Source organism: Sylvia atricapilla, chromosome 8, assembly GCF_009819655.1.
Source record: "Sylvia atricapilla isolate bSylAtr1 chromosome 8, bSylAtr1.pri, whole genome shotgun sequence".
Classification (NCBI taxonomy): domain Eukaryota; kingdom Metazoa; phylum Chordata; class Aves; order Passeriformes; family Sylviidae; genus Sylvia; species Sylvia atricapilla.
This window is the reverse complement of record NC_089147.1, coordinates 10472830-10490151: the sequence shown is the minus strand read 5'-3', so window position 1 is coordinate 10490151 and position 17322 is coordinate 10472830. Positions and strand designations below refer to the sequence as shown.

Here is a 17322-nt window from a genome sequence, read left to right as displayed (position 1 = left end):
GTGGATTTTTTTTTTCCAAAATGAAACATGAAATATGAGGCACTCCAGAGAAGTCTGGGGGCTGGGGTGGCTCTGTCAGGTTGGCTGCTTGACTCTTAGCAACTCTATACAGGGAATGTTTACTCAAAACTCTGTACAGGAGAAAGCAGGAGCCTAAAAAAGCAAATGAGGTAATGAAAAGGATCTCTGTAGAAAGATCATGCAGATCCAGGGATGCTCCTTGCCTGCAACTTTTATGCCCTGCACTGATTCTTTTATCATAGGCTTTACCGACATGGGTCCTGCTTGGGGTCATTTCTAAAAGACCTGTGGGTCTAGGCTGTGCTCTGCTCTTGGGGACCCTGAGGGATTTCAGCCTTTAGCCCCACAGGAAGGCATTCAGTGGAAAGCAGTGTGACCAGATCTCCAGCAGCTCCTGTCACCTGCAAGCACTGTCCTTCAGCTGGCAGCAACTGCAGAAAATGAAAAGCACCATTTTTGCATTATAAAATCTGTTTAAACAAACAGACCTTTGCTCAGAGAGAGCTTTGCCTCCTCCCACATCCTACCAATCGCTGTATCACAGGCAGTGCTTCCTGGCTGCAGAACCCGAGCTGCACTCATAAAGGAGGAAAGATCTGCTGCTCCTTTTCTGTTCCTGTTTGCATCCCTCACCATGCTTGAAATGAGCTGTATCCTGAGTTATTCTTATACAAGCCTCCCCATTGTTCGCATCACGGGTCATGAATTCTGTCCCTGTGAAGAAATATGAGCCATAATATGGAAAAGTGAGAATGATGTTGAGTCTGCACGAAATACTCATGGATGTGACATACAGGAAAAGGATGAGTGCTTTGCTCTGTCCTCATGAATGAAGCCACAGGAAGGAGGTGTGACAGGGCACTGGGTGAGCTGCTGAGAAATTTCCACGGTTCCTGATTCTGCACTGGCTCGATTTGCATCCCCACACTGCATTTTCATTGAAAATCTTCCTCATAAATTACTCCTCTGCCACTAAAAGTCTTGTCTCTGCTAAAAGGTTTCTTTAAATACCTAGCACGAGTGATTCAGACTTAATTTGTAACATTTGTGTCATGACAACCCATGCTGATCAGAGCGCGTGTACCTCAGTGCAAACATCACCTGGGATTGAGCAGACCTGGTTATATGTACATGCTTGGGAAGGAGAGGCTGGGGAGCAGCTTCACAGGACTGGATCTGGGGCTTTGGGTAGGTGGCAAATTGGATATGAGTCAACAGTGCCTGTCAGTCAAAAGGGTCCTAAGGTGCAGCAGGCACAACATCACCAGCTTGTCAAGAGAGGAAATTGTCCCACTCTGCTCTGCGCTGCTGCAGGGTACTCTGTGCATCTTGGGGCTCCTCAGTATAAGAACAGCATCAAACTATTAGAGTGTGTTCAGAGTTCAACTAAATGGTGAAAGGTCTTGAGGGCAAGACTGAGAGGAGCAGCTGAGATATCTTGGTTTGTTCAGCTTGGAGAAGAGAAGAGTGAAGAGTACCGTCATTGCAGGCTACAGCTTCTTCACAGCAGGCAGGAGATGGGCAGGTGCTGATCTCTCTCAGTGACCGGACAGGAGAATATAGAACGAAGCTGTGTCAGGGGAAGTTCAGACTGGACATTAGGAAAAGGTTCTTCACAGAGAGGGTGTTGATCTCTAGAACAGACTCTCTGGGGAAGTGGTTGTTGTACCAACTCTGCCAGTGTTCAAGGAGCATCTAGAGGATGTTCTCAGTCATATGGTTTATTTGTAGGTAGTACTGTGAGGAGCAGGGAATTGGACTCAATGATCCTTGTGAGTCCTTTCCAGCTTGAGATATTATATGATCTTATGACGGTCACTGGTCCCTTGCCCACCTCTCCACACTACAGTGCTCCTGTATTCTCATCAGTACTGCCAGCTCAGCATTTGCAAGGATGGGAGAAAACCCTTTGGGCTGATAGAGACCAGAAGTGCCTCTCTGATGGCTGCAGTCTCCTCCCCAGGATGCCGCTGTCAGCCACACAAGGTGTATTTTGCTGGAACAGAGGGAAAAAAACAAAAAGCCACAGCCAAAGGCCTGGTGCAGGCAGGTGCTGAGCATCACCAGTCTGGAGCATTTGGAGTTTGCTGCTGGGGCTGTGTGCCCTGGGATCACTTGGCATTTTGTTCCCCCAGCCCCACTCTCAGCACTGGCAGTGCCCACACTCACCAACACGGGCTGCACTGCCCATCCCCAGCTCCTTCCCCTGCTCACTGCTGGAGGCTGCTATCATGTGCAAAAAGGAAGGAGAAGGCAAAACAAGCACAGCCAGGAATCACATAATATTGCTGCAGTCCTGCCAGGAAACAGACTGTAGAAGTTCCTGTATTTAAAAGCCAGGAGATGAGTTTTATTGTTAGTAGTTGTTATAGCAACCTGAGGTGCTGGAGAGTAATACATGCTCGGCGCGTTGCAACAGACTCAGACAAGTTCAAGGCTGCTGCCTTGCTGCTAAATCTTGTTGCCAAGGCAATGCAACACAAGGCAAGAGCCTAGAGAAATGAATACTGATGACAGCTCATGCCAGCAGGCCTGGTCTGATTAAAAGGGAACTTTTAGAAGTGGTGTTAACTTAAAAAGCACAGCAGTGAAAAAGAAAGGGGAGCACAGATATGGAGGAGAGGACCCAGAGGAGGAGCAATGGGTTAATGTCAAGCAACAGGTAAATAAAAGTGTTTGATTAAAAAAACAATGTGGCTGAACAGGATGTCCTAGCTTGTGATGCAAGAAATTAGCCACATTTTTGAGGGACTAAAAAGATCCTCACTTTTTAAATTTGTTTAAAAAGCTTGGGCAGTAGGCAGTACTGCTATAATTTGGATGGGAACTTTGTTTTTTTTCCCAACAGTGTTGACAGCAAAAATAATTTTCGCAGTAAATTTGTTTAGTGGCATGGATATTGTTGCTGCTGTAGTAAAAACCATGAAGTAGCTCAGTCAGCTTTCAATTTTATGTTCATTTCCAGCCTTTTAAAAATACTTCATGGCAAAAGGTTAGCTGGAAAAGAGATGAAGCTGCAAGCTGATTATTCTCTCCTGTCTATGATTCACTGTGAATGCTGACAGTATACCCTGAATTGAAGGAAGAATATTACCCCAAGGACCACAGAGTCAAAATAAATTATCAGTGCTGAAGAAGTCAGGTAATTACATTAATTTCAACTACACACACAATATTTTGACATTGCTATAGGATACTAGGGTTCTAAAATTCAAGTACTGCAGAAATACCTCAGGTCCACAATGATCTCAGATGAACTTGTTGACTTGTCAATTGATTTGTGAATAAAAGCATAGCATTTCTTGGACAATTACCACAGCATTATTCTGATCTACTCCCACTTATGTCCCATATATTTTACATTTCCATCAATTATCAATAGCTAAAAATGACCTCATGTTTTCCTATTTAATGACTACTCCATCATGTGCAACTTGCAGTACAGTAGTACTTTACCTGACCAAATGCCCTATGTGGGAATTTGTTCTTCTGAAACCTGCTGTGGATCATGGAAAAGTCAAGTCTGCAAGTACTTATATAGGAATGGAAAACTAAGACAGGGAAGTGATTTGCCAATTGTGCTGGAATTTTTTTTGTGTGTGCATTCCTTGGCAGAGCCATCTCTATTGACCTTCGTAAAAGTCAGGTTTTTAATTAACTGGGAATTTTTTTTTTGTGCTATTTTGAAGTTTTTAAGCCGTGGGCCAGGAAGCAGGCAGGTGACTGGTCATATGCTTGTAGCCATCATTTGGTTTTCAACAGCTAAATTATATTCAAAAAAGCTAGCAATGTGTTACTTGCACCCTTACTACTGTTACTGGCATTTTTCCACAATTGCCATAGCTAGCTGGGAGATATTATACAATCAGAAAGAAGGCAAAAACTGGTTCAGACAATTGTGAAGGGAGCATGGCATTGCCCCAGAGGATGTTTTTATTTGGAGACTGTCTATCTTATCATTAGATAAAGAAACATGAGAATCCAAGAACACGAAAATCTGGGCATTAGCGCTTTTTTTGTTGTTGTTTAATAAGAAAGCAAAAAGAAACTCTATTTTTAGTCTTAGTTTCATTTCTCTGCTGGTGATTCCACACATGGTGTTATTTCTTAATATATTCAGGAGAAGGTTTTGAAGCCCTTCAGAATACCCTTCCTTTTTCTGAAGGGAAGCATACACAGAAGTCAGGCTAGTAAAAAGGTAAAACCATATGAGCAGGTCACACAGCAATATCCACATTCAGTTGAACTGCAGGACCTCAGAGCAATTCCAAGACCTGGCTCTCCTATCTGCAAGTCCCATCTGCCCCTAAAGCCTGTGACAATAGGAACCTCCTTGGAAGCTTTACCACATTTCCCAGTCCAGACCTGTTGTGTGATGCCTCCTCCAGGACAGATGGGATGCAGAGGTGGAGCTCAGACCCCCCGTAAAGAACCATGGCTGAAAAGCAAAGCAACTAAATGCACCTTGGCACAGCCTCCAAAATATGGATGCACAGCCCAAGGGCATCCCCCTCCACTTCCTTCTGCCTCCTGTCCCCCTTCCCTGCTGTGCACTTGCTCCAGAGCCACCCCCAGAGAGCAGGGAAGCAATGTGGAGCAGGGACAGTGTGTCATCAAGATAGCTACTGATAGCAGAGCAGACAGAGCTATTTCCAGAATGATTAATACTATTAGCACATGCTGAAGCTTAAGGCTAAACATAAGCTTTAGAGGAATGGATTTTGATGTAAAAAGTGAATAAATGAGACAACTGTCAGAACAATTTGTGGTGAATCAAGTAAGGATTCTTAGTATAGGGGATGCAAAGCACTGCCTGCTGGCCTGTTTCCACTGATTCTGCTGGTAAAATTCCCACTGCCCTTCAGGCTGGAGAAATAGCCCAGCAATAGCATGTGGCACAGAAGGTAACCCAACCAGCAGACACCAAGGCTGCTCCCACAACTAATTAGCTGCATGGCATTTGAGCAGAGGCATAGCAATGGTAACACCCCAGGATCCAAGGCACCGATCCTCCCCAGCCCAAGCCATGCTCCACTGCTCCTGGAGCCTGTTTGAAGATCTTTGTGCTGCCCTTTACCGTACATACCTTGAGTGCTTGCAAGAGTACAGTGCGAGGGCTCGTCTGTCACTGAGTGAAAAGCACGTCTCAAAAGGGCCATCTGACTTACGCTGTCTTCTCATAATCCACACTACACAGGTCTCAAATGCATAATTGAAAACCTGCTGCTCATCTTCTGAAAGTCAGGTTTAACTTATTGTAAGCAGCTCCCAGAAGGACAGTATTTTGCATAATCACTTACAGGAGATATGGTAGCATTTTTCTGTTTTTCTTCTCATGACACTTTCCTCACAGGAGAGCAAGTAAATAAAATGTAGGGATAGCTGTGCAATGTCGTCTCCTCAATTCCCTTTTTTTACGCCAATCAGCAAGCCTATTTTTTTTTTTCTTATGGCTATAGCATTGTATGTCCAGTTCTTCATTTCCTTTTTGAAAATTTGTTCTTATTTTTCTTACATAAGTCGTCTTGGGAATAGATGTCTTGAATGCATTCACCAAATCAGGTGCGTTTGTTACTTAGATCTACATCTAAAAAGAAGTCACATGCTCAGGGCATTCCTCTGGAGTAGCTAATTCAGCTTGGGCCCAGCCACATGATCCCTCTTCGAGTCTTGCCTTATGGCCTCTGAGGAATGTTGCATTGGCTGCAAGGGAATTACTAGGTCTTGGCAAGACATGTTAATATATTCGCAAAGACTTGTTAGGGACCAAGACTTCAGCTTCCAACTATTTCCTCTGATAAAGCAGGGTATTCACAGCAGTTCACTAGTCTTGAATCACCAGTTTGACTTTGAGAGAAACGAAAGTTCCCCAGAAACCAGAGGGACTCTGTGAGTAAAGCTGGCTGGTGTTGCCTGCCTGCTAGCAGGCTTCAAAACAGAAGCACAGTGTTGGATCCAGTTAGACAAACCAGTGGCTCAGGACACTTTAGTCAAGGGTTGGGAAAATGAACACCCAGGTAGAAGAAAGGTTATTAATTATGGCCATACCTACATACAATTCCCATACAAATGGGATTTGAAAGACCATCTGTCAGGACATCGGACAACTTGGATGTGGGTATGCAAATTTGACATTTTCTCCTGAAGATCTGCCCATGTTCATACACCGAATTTATAGCAGCAACAGAATTACAGTCTTATTTTATTACAGCAGTTGGTTTGGGATTTTTTAAAAACTCAGTGCTATCTTTCCATTAGCATCCAACATTACCCTGATAATCCTTGAAAGCACCAGAGCATGAGTATCATATCTGCAGCTGGATCTCTCTGCTAGGAAGCTCGTTACACAGCATGGAAAGAATTTTTGCTGTCCCATTTTGAATCACTGATAACAATGTCACAAGTGAGGGGACCTGCATTGTTCATCCATGAGATGAGAAGGAATCACTCCCCACAGTCCCAGCACATTGCTGTCCCAAGCACCCGCTTGCAAGGCGGAGAGGCAACATCTGAGTTACACATTTTGCAAAGCAAGAGCAGTTTTCCCAAAGCTTGTGGGGCACAACACCAGAGCAAAGGACAGAGGGTGTATCACAAGACAGGTCCCTCCACGCCAGCTCCCAAAGCATTGTATCGTGAGCTGAGCTTCAGAGCACAGCACAGAGAACATTAAAGGAACCTGAGAGCTGGCCCCCAGCAGCAGCAGCCAGCTCCAGCAGCTGGAGCACTCAACCTGAGGAAGGGGATCCATCAGTCAGATGCTCAGAAAATCCCAGCTGACTCACGGCCCCATTTCTTGGCTGCGTGCTGGCCTCTTTACACCTCTGGTGTTGGAAAAGGAAGTGACACAGCCGGTTCTCATGTACAGGTTCAGCGCTTGCAAAGCCCCCCGATGTAGGAAAAGGCAGCAGAGCTGCGAGGTCTGGAGCTGGTTCCTATCTGAAAGCCAGGCAGGATGCCGGATCCGTAGCTGCAGTTTGGCTTGACAGAGGGCCAACTCCAACACCGCTGCTCTCATCTGCTTTAGTGTCAGCTGAACATTTGTGTGCCATTTTCCCATCCAGCATCACACAAGCCTAAACCAAAGACTAAAGTTCCCCCAGCTGGTCTACAGAGTGGTGGCATGAATTGTTGTCTTGTTCAGTGCCATTTTCTGTCACCCAGCTGACACCGGGATCCAAATCAGGGCCCCAGTTCAGCAGCTACTCAGTGACTTGTTCCATTCCAGCATCCCTTGGCCTGTGCATGTCCCTAGTTAGACACATGTTTAAAGAACTCACTACAGCCATGCTTAGGCCCTGAGAAAAACGCATCCCAGCAGAAGGCCAGAGAACCAGCTCAGTCAACAACTCCCAGTGAGATGTATTCAAGATGTGTTCATTTGTGTCTAGTACCACAAATAAACAAGATAACTCACTGTCCTGCTTGGCAGAAGAGTGTTATTGCCTCTTGGGAAACACGCCTTCCTGGTCAAAGATTATCCTTGTAGAATAAATAATCAAACCAAGTAATGCATGTGTATGTGTGTATATATATATATAGTTCACATGGATTCATATGACATGTTGCATATGCTTATGTCAATCCATCTGATGGGCTAGAAACCAATGGGGAAGTTGTAACTACACAGAAAAGAATGGGAATTGTCTGGTGAGCCTCAGCATGGCAGAGACTGTTCTCAGAAGTCATAAAGACTTATTGCAGCCTGCTAATTATACTAGCCAAATCTTATTACAAACAAGTAATAAGTATAGGCACGTTTTGTTGGTTTTGCTAATGACATTAATGTCCTTCTTGATGATTTGCAGAGCTCCAGAGGGCCAGACTCAATTTGTACTGATGTATCTCTCACTCTGGTGAAGTCTAGGAAACTCTGGATGTTTGATAGCTTTTTACCATCTATCTTTAGACAATCCAAGGTCTGTTTTCTGCACAGTAGTTTGAGCTGCTTCTTCTGCTGTATAACACACACATTCAGAACTCTAATTAGATAGTGGATCTGTGTATTATTTTCTGGTATGTAAGTGATGGTATGTAGAATTACATATTATTCTTCTTAAAGGGAACTTGTGCTTTTACTCCTCCACAGTTTCCTTATCTGCCTCAGCAAAATGGCTGTGACACTGAGTCTGCTGCGTAGATTCATTATCTTTCCTCTGTGAAGTCCCAGAGAGTTCAGATATCCCTGTTAAAACCACAGACTTTACGATTTAGGGTAAATCACCACAGAGTAAGAAACAGACTTGGAGCTGGTTAGTACACACTCTGAAGAGTTACCAGGATTTGTTAGGCAAAGAGAAGCAAAGGTTTTTCTCTTCTCTCTATCCACATACTCTGTGACTGATTTGTTTTGAGTTTCAGTGTCTGTTTGCACAGACCTGATCATCGGTCCCACTGCCCTTCTCCACTTCCTGTCTGAGAACAAATGGAGACAGTCAGCAGCAGCAATCTCACATCCTTTCGTATGAAAACCACTGAACACAATTTGTCCCGCCAGGGAAATCAGCGCTTTAAGTATGTGAGTAATCCACTGACTTCACAGGAATATCTCTGGATGGTTTTTTTTCAGCCTGCTCTCGGTGGCTGCAGTGACAGAAGGACATTGCCCTGAGCACAGTCTCGCATGCTGCAGGCGGGTGCCAGGAGCTCTCTGTAGGCGCTGCTGGCCCGTGCTGCAATTTGGGGAGCCCTGCTGTGCTGGGACAGCGAGCTCCTGCCCCAGCTTTCCATCCCGCCGTTCCTAGCATTACGCATCCCTGGGAATACACTCAGAAACTACAGATGAGGTCATTCCCAAGAGTCTGCTTAGGTATTTGGGGCCCTTGACACTGAGAGGAGCTAAATTTTGTACTCTATGAATGGTTTTTAAAGGGAAAGTGGAACTCTTTTTATAGTACATTAGCTGCTTGCTAATCTTGAATTGGTAAATTATTAACTCCTCTACAATTTGTTTTATCCTTATTGTTAGATACTCCACTAATGCACATTCTTCTATCTTACTTGCTTCCTGAAAAGCTTTGGGAGTGACAGTTACATATCAAAATCCAAAATAAAATACTATTAATGAATTAATATTCTTTATGCATATTAACAAATCTGAGGCTGATTTCCTTGCTGTGCTGACCTTTCAAGCGATCCATCAAATATGAAAAAGCAACAGTGGCTCAAGCAGCTCTGAATGTGACTTGATCCTCTAAACTTCAAAACATTTGTCCAGGAAATTATACCACAAGGTTCCTCTGTGGGTGCCCTGAGATAGAACAAAAAGCACAGCATGCAAAGATACCTCACCACTGCTGATGGGGGATGACTGTATCACTGTCCTATATTCAATTTGTCTTGGGGTAATGAAGAAGAAAGTGGAACTCCAGGATAGCTACAGAAACTTTTTCAGACTTACTAAGTCAACATGCACATCTACAGCCCATGATCTGAGGCTGCCATGCTTCCACGTTCCTCTCTCCCAGGCAGCTGCACTGGGCCTCCCAGTCCATTCTGGTGACAGCACACCCATGTCAGAGATGGCACTTCAGGTTCAAGCCACCATTAATGTGCTGACAAAGAATCCCTACCTTGTTGTTCAACCAACATAAGCCTTTTGCCTGAGTGTAGATGGTGCTGAGCCAACAAATGTGGGTTTCTTGATGCAAAGGACATGCTGTGCTCCAAATGCATCATCAGAATCGCAGATTAGCGATGTCTTTTTAAAAATGTGCTCCAAACATGAGCTTTTCCTTCCAAAAATACTTTTATTTTGTTCATATTAGAAGAGCAGGATGTTCTTTCCTGTCCTGAAGGGATAAGGAGGAAATGAGAACTATGGGTTCTTATACAGTATGAGCTACTCTTCTTCTGGGTTAATGCTGTGAATCTTGATTTTTTTTCTCCGCAGGCTTAGCATTTTATTCCCCATGGACCTCATATTGCATTCATTCATGCTGATGCTACTCCAGTGAAGCTCTCTTTGATATCAAAGGCATTCCTCCAAGTTTACAACCTCTCTCATCCTAAGGCATTAGAAGGGAGGCAAACTACTAAAGACAGTGCATGCTAAACATCTCAATTCCCTTTTCGAATGAGATAAAGTCAGTCGAGAGACATGAGTGGGGGCAGAAAAGCATCCTTTCCTGTACTCTGTGTTCAAGGAAAGGGACAGCAGTTTGGAGGAAATGTGAACGTAATGGACTGTACATTTGTATCCCATTGTACCGAGGTCTGACAGGAAACACTTGGGGTTTGATTCAGGAAAAAGTAAATCGTATCCCTTTATAATACTCTCATAACCCTGGTTATCCTGCAGTATTTGACTACGTCCCTGTCTTTAATGTATTATATTCTCACAGCTCTCTCCAGAAGACCAGAAGGAAATCTGGTCACTGGGGAGCAGGGGAGGCATGGGAAGAGATTTTACAACATTTTCCATCCGATGGCCCTCCTGAGTGACAGCAAAAGGCCAGCAGCTCTTCACTTTTAAACCAAAGAGACCCCCTGAGCAGCTGTCATTACTGACTGCCACCATAAGCAGATCCTTACATGAGGAAAGCTGCAAATACCAAACTCTGGATAATTTCTGAGTAGCCTCTGCCAAGCCCTTGAGAGCTTTTTGTTGCCATTGGCCTTCACTGTAATGTTGTAGATGGTTGCAGTGAATTCCCACCACATGGTCAGGGCCAGAGACTCCTCAGCAGGCACTGGAGAATCCCTTGGTTAGGGGTTACCCTGCGCACATGGAAACGCTCCAGCTCTCAGCATTTAGTCACTTTGCCCTCACACAGCCTGCTGAGTTCTGTGGGATCTGTGCTGGTCCCAGGAAATGCCTGTGATCACTCCCAGGGGAGCCTGCCTCCCGGAGTGACCAGGGTCAGGGAGTGTTACAGTCCTTTGTCTCTGGGGAACATGCAGTACCACCAGTGTTTGGCATTTTGCTGTACAGCTCACGAGCTGCAAAGATGCAAAAGGAGCCAGCCCCCCACACGTGACCCAGAAGAGATGGATTGAGACATAATGCCCTTGATTGAAAAGGGAGGCACCCAGGAAGCCTTGTGGTATATATATATATTTTTTAACTAGAGCTAAGTAATTTGGCATGTGTGTCCCCTGAGTTGCTTCCTAAACCACAGCTGCATGAGGAATTATCTAGCTCTTAGCTGAAGTAACTTCTCAAACAAACCCCAAACATGTAGGTCATTAAAGTGCTAATAAAAAAAAAAAAAAGTTGATGAATCTCTGAGCAGTGCTCTGATTATCTCTCTGTGGGGAATGAAGAACTCATTAACATGAGCTCCATGCCACTCCCTCCTCCTTTCTCTGAGTTTGGCATAAAGCAAGGAAACAAATGTTTGTGGTTTGGCCAAGTTTCTAATGAGTAGCTCAGCTAGGTCCACTGATTAGACACGTGGCTTTATGGAGGGTGAAAAGGCTGCTGTACAGTGTGAAGTGGCAAAGAGTGGGAAAGAATTTCTGCCACACTGAGTTCCCGAAAAGGAAACACTTTACTTCTTGTGTGGATTTTTTTCAATGTATTCAGTGAGAAATGTACACAGAGAGGGTTTCCTTGACATGGCCAACAGAGAGAAACAGTGTGAGGTCCAGAGAGAGTGGAAAGCGGGATGTATGTCTGAGGACTCACTCGCCAAAAATTGTTACAGCTTCCTATGTGTTTGGTTTCCCTTGTTAAGGAGGGATATTAATGCTAAGACACAGTCCAGCCCCAAAAGAACAGTCCTGCCTATCACCTCCCAGCTGCTGTAGATGTTACCTGTCCCACTCCACAGAAGGATGCCTGCACAGCAGCCCCTAGGGACCACAGGCAGGTCTCCATTTGCTGCATCACCTGCAGGAGCTGCAGTACAGAGATCTGCCTAACTAGAATGGCTCAGGACACTGACTCTCCAGGAGCACCTGGCAGTTGTTTTAAGCAAGGGAACCAAAGCTCCAGAACTAATGGGAGTAGTCTGTTCCATGCAGGAAAGTTTCTTCTTGATCATGCTTGTAACCCATTTATATCCTGAATCATCAGCACTTGTCAGCTTCATAATCCTTCCAAGACTAAAGTAAAACTCATCTACATGCCCAGGAGAGAAAAACTTACCCTACAATAAACCTGAAAGACATCTGCTGGGATAAGCAACTGCTGCCTCTGAAATTCAAATATCAGGGTGTGTGATCAATGTCACGCAGCACCTTAGCACTCAAATCAACCTCCTGAGACATCAATTCCCTGCTGCTGCAGAGAATGCATTGTATAATGACTTAAATAAACTACAGCTCAAAAGCAGTGAGATTTTTCCATTACAAATACCCACCTTGGAAAAGGCAGTATTTGATAACTCTAATAGTTAACAATTCTCTTCTGGTTTACAGCTGAAATCTGTGTGTGGCCAGTTCCTATTCAATCACTCATGTGCCAGCACCCTCTCAGCTAAGCAGTTGTCTGGGCCAGAGCTCAGTTCAAGGCAAGTCCCAATCCACCAATTTCATTCCATATCACCCTCACTTTCAAAACCACACCTAAAATTTGTAATTTCTTGGCCTGTTCAGGTTCAAAGTCCATTAAAACATGATACAGCTGTGATTTTTTTTCCAAAAGGAAATAAAAATGAGGGGATAAACATGGATGGAACAGCCATGAGCATTAAACTGAATTAACAGAAAAACTGGAGAAAGCCAATTGCTCAACCTTCACAGCACACTCCACATATAGTATATATTCTTCCGTGCCCAAGGTAAGTTCAGATTTCTAACAGCCACCAAATAGTTAAAAGCCCTGTATTAAATAACAGATGTTGTGCCACCTCATCCCCTTATTAGTGGCTGGTACCTGCAGGTTCCCGTGGCACTGGTGTGGCCAGGTGGAGCCATGTCAGCGGTGTGTACACATTCGCAGTTAAAACATGTTCTGCATCCTCTCCCTATTCAAATCAAGCACCCTCTGGCTGGACACTTTGGTTCCTCAGGCACTTTTTCTCCAAGGACCTCTCTAGCTCCCAAAGGCCCTTGCTCACTTTCCTGTGAGTCTTGTAGCTCCTACCCTGATGTGGTGGCAGCAGCCGGCTGGACTGGAGCCTCTCTGGTGACTCCATCAGAAGAGGTCCTGGCACACAGGGTCTTCCTCCTACCCTGCTCCAGCCCTGCTGCTTTCTCTGACCACCCTCCTCGAGGGGCTCTAAAAGCAAGCAGTACACAGAATTAAAGGTTTTGTCCTCCAGCCTACATGGAGTTAGTTAATGTGCGTAATTTTACACTTGTAAGTAGCAGTGCTGATTTCAAAGGGGCCTTCTAAGACTTTCAAGCTTATTTTATACAAAATTTCTACTTGATCCTGCTTGTAATTCACTCCTAGCCTGGATCATGAGGACTTGTTGGACTTGAGGACTTCTGCGTCTTAGAAATAATTAAAAACATAATTTAAATATAGAGGGGGGCTTAGGGTTTTTTTTGGGGGGGGTCGTTGTTGTTGTTGTTGTTTTTTGTTTGGGGTTTTTTTGTGGTGGTGGTGCTTTTGGTTTTTGTTGGGGTTTTTTTGCATCAAAAGGAGAACTGTCACCCAGTGCTTCTGTGACTTCAAATGTCTGGTCTGAGCCGCTCAGATGTAACAAAACCAGCCCTGAAACCGAGAAACCAAGTAACTTTGGGTGGGGAACCAAGACAGGGATGATTTCAGCTGCAAAGCAGAACAACTACAGAAAGCCAAGAAAACAAAAAACAGGGAGGAAAAAAAAAAAAAAAAAAAAAAAAAAAAAAGACGGAGAGAAAGGACAGTGTTTGCCAAGACGACTTTAGCATTTTGTGCAGCTTTTTTTAGGCAGGGCTGCTCTCGGCAAAAGAGCTTTTTCCTGAGCAGCACGAGCCATCTGGAGAAGCCGTCTGCCGCCTTTCAGCCCCAACAACTGTTTAAATTTCTCAAAATTTCACTTCCAACCCAGGGTTTTGTTGTTGTTGCTTGTTTGGGGGGCGTGGGTCCTTTATCGTCTTCCCGCACACACCTCCCGGTGTCCCCCGCCGCCCGAGCCGTGCGCTGCCCATCGCCGCGTCCCTCTCCTCCGCCGCGGCCCCTCGGGGACCGATGCTCCAGCCCCGCACTGCAGGTACAGCCGGGCTGGGGCACAACAATGGACGGCAGCCGGGGCGGAGGACACCGCCGGAGCCGCCGCCCCTCGGCCAAGCTGGAAGCCGTGGAAGGGCGAGGGAAGGCGGCCGCAATTCCAACTTGGCCGAGGGGCGGCCGGGGAAGGGCGGCGGGCGAGCCCCCGCGCCCTGCCAGATAGTGATCCACGCGGGCGGGCGGGCGCGGGAGGAGGAGCCCAGGTGTCCCTTCCTGCACATAGAGTGCCGCCCCTTTCCCGCCCGCTCCCGCGGTGGTGCTGGCGCTCCCGCCGCCGGGCGCGGGGATGGACTGCAGCACAAAGGCGCGGGCCCGCTGAGGTAACGCCGCCCGGGCTGCGGGCGCCGGGAGGGGGACGGCGGGGAGCGGGAGAGCTCCCTTCCCGCCGAGCGCGGGGCCGCGGCCGCCCCGGAGCCGCGGCCGGGGAAGGGGGGCCGGCGGCGGCCCGAGGCCCCGAGCGCTCCCCGCGTTGTGGCGGCCGCCCCGGGGCTGCGGGGGGAGCGCGGGGCCGCGGCCGGCGGCGGCACGGGGCGGTGCGGGGGCACGGCGGGGCCGAGGGGGAACTTGCCCGCGGGTCTGCGCCAGCTCTCCGCCCGGCGAGATGCTGCAGTGCTGTCGTTCTGCCTCGGCGCTGGGCTGAGGAGGAGGACGGCGCTTTAAATAATGCGCCTCCGCTCCCAAACTCCGCTGATCAAATAGAACCCTGGCAGCAATTGTTGTGACTACGGGCTATCCTCGCTCCGCCGCAAAGCTGCGGACTCCCTACGCGTCTCGGAAAACTTCTTAAAATCTACACAATTTGGGGGTTTCGGAGCGGCTGGCGGTGCGGGGAGCCCGGGGTTGCGCCTCCCGGTGCGGGCTCAGGCATTCCGGTCACGGCAGCGCGGACCCACGGCGTGACCGGCATCACCCCGCGCCGCCCGCTGCCGCGGCCGCGCAGCCCCGGCCCCCTTCGCAGTGTGGAATTGTCTCCACTCGGCGCTGGTCTCGGCGAGGAGGAAATTCAAGATTGCTGCCTTGAACTTTAGGCTCCAGAAACGAGGATTTACGGTGGGCCTTTGGGAGTTTATTCCTCGGTGTTGGTCGGTTTTCATCTCGGTAAACAGTTAATTTAGGATTTCGGAGCGGAGTTAGCAGTCAGTGTTCGCTGCAGACTTCAAGGCAGGCAGTGTCTGCATGGCTGAACGATGGCATTTTGGCAGTGGTTCTGTAAGGAAGGTAGAGCATGCCTCAAAAGCAACAACCGGCCGTGGAGGTGGATTGCCTCTGTCTTCTCAGCATCACTATGTTACAGGCAGGTTGAGCCTGAATCTGCTGGTTTTCATTCACATGTCCTGGACTCGTGTCTGGAGGGTAGTGATGTGATACCGAGTGGAGGAAAAATGTGTAGGCATGTGCCTCATCTGCATGGCTCCACTATGTGGAGGAGTTAAGTTTAAAAAAACAAATAGATAAAATCAATGGCAGTGAATATCTGGGCAAAAAAATGAATGGCCAAGGGTTATAAAAGCATGAATGTACAGAATTGCTGAATTGTGTGGGAGAAGTTGCTGCTTAAATGAGCTTTGGTACCAGAGGAATGAAGCTGGCAAATGTAACCTCAGCCTTTCAAAGAGTGCTTTGGTGTGCCTGGGGCAGGTTCAGGCTGTCTCGCTCACCTTCTGGTCCAGTTGCTGATGAGTGGAGTGAAGCACAGGTGTGGCAGAGGTACTGCTCTGTGTGATCTGCTGGGAAGGGATGGTGCTGGCTTTTGGGGGGAGTGGTGCAAGACGGGGCAGGTTCTCCATCTGTCTGCTTTGACAGCAGTTCTGCTGTGAACAGACTCCCTTTTGCCTCCTGCCAGGGTTTGCCTTGTACCAGGGGTTTTCAGGACTGCACACCCGGTCACTTCAGTGGCCTTGCTGGCTGGAAACCGCGTGTGAACAAATTGTACAAACCTCCTCGGTGGCATCGTGTACTTGCAGGGAAAGAGTCAACCCAGGGAACAGCATGAGCTCTTTGGCTGTTATCAGACAAACTCCTCAATGCTGATTTGAATAAGAAGTGCATGTGTTTCCAATGAAACAAAATGATACTTGCATGACTAATAGAGTATACCAGTTTTAACTTTAGATGTTGTCATGTTAACACTTTTAGTGTTAGTTGTGTTATTTCTCAGAAGATATCATTTCTTGAGTTTAATTTTTGCTGGAAGAATGTGAAGTTCCGGGCAGGAAGGGGTAGGCTGCTTAGGGGTTGAGTGTTTAATGATAGAGGTTAGTGCACAGTGATGATGAGATGATGATTAAGCATGTCCTTAATTCCTGACCAATAGATGGAGTGCTGCTATGCTTTAGGATATCTGGGGATTTAATGGTCTCTTGGTTAAATCAGTCATTATCCTTGACTCTTGCCTGAGGGTTGAGGCAGCCAACATTATTTAAGGGAAAGGTGATTTTAGGGTGGCACATTCAAGCCGTCGTGTACACCACAACCATCTAACCCAAAGAGAAGGTGCAGGTGATGCCTGTGACGCCCCAGGCTTTGCAGTGTTTGTAGGGTGCCTGGATGGAGCAGTCTGGGGGAATTTCACTGCCTTGGCCAGCAAGGTGTTGTGCAGCCCTTGCGGCGACCCTTTGCTGGTTATGAACTAATGAGCTGTTGGACAGGGCTGGCGAGCCCAGCTGGGCTCCGTGTCACTGTGCTGGAACGGACCCTGTTGCATGTGATGTTAGAGGTGACATTGCACGCAGAGGCCGCCTGCTTTTGTTCAGCTCCACTTGTTACACGCCAAATGACCTGGTGTAAAACTCTCATTGCTGTGAAAATCGTGAGAAATTAACATGCAAGAGACGAGAAATGAAAACTGTTTTAAGAAAGGCCAACATTAGTTTGTTTCCTTTTGTAAGGGGAATGTTTTACAGATCAAGAACTGGACTGAAAGAAGGCAAAAGGCTGCTAGTTTTTCCCTTGTTAAAATCAGCATTGCCAGTTAAAACTGCAGAGCTGTCCTTGCTGCACTGTGGATGGGGTTGGAATGTTAATGCTTTAAAAAAACAATTTTAATTTAGGGTAGTAACTTGTTTCACTTTGAGATGGTGCATAAAATTGTCTTTTTGCTAGCTTTTTTAAAGCTATACGAATTCTAGTTTCTTTAAAAAAATGTCCTGTAACTCTACAGCCATAGTAACCTCTGGCTATTATTTCCCTATAAATCA

General features: G+C 46.6%; 1 protein-coding gene across 3 annotated transcripts in view; it reads left to right on the top strand.

Moving 5' to 3' along the window:
- The window catches only part of ADD3 (adducin 3), a 322976-nt gene that overhangs the window by 217418 nt on the left and 88236 nt on the right, over window positions 1-17322 (top strand). Inside the window, exon 1 of one of the 3 annotated variants that reach the window (XM_066323612.1) lies at window positions 14348-14445. The exons of 1 other annotated variant lie outside the window; for it this stretch is intronic. The gene's annotated coding sequence lies outside the window, so the exon portion shown is untranslated. Of the gene's footprint in view, window positions 1-14347; window positions 14446-17322 lie in introns of those variants that run through there. One more of the 3 variants, XM_066323614.1, reaches the window with a different exon arrangement.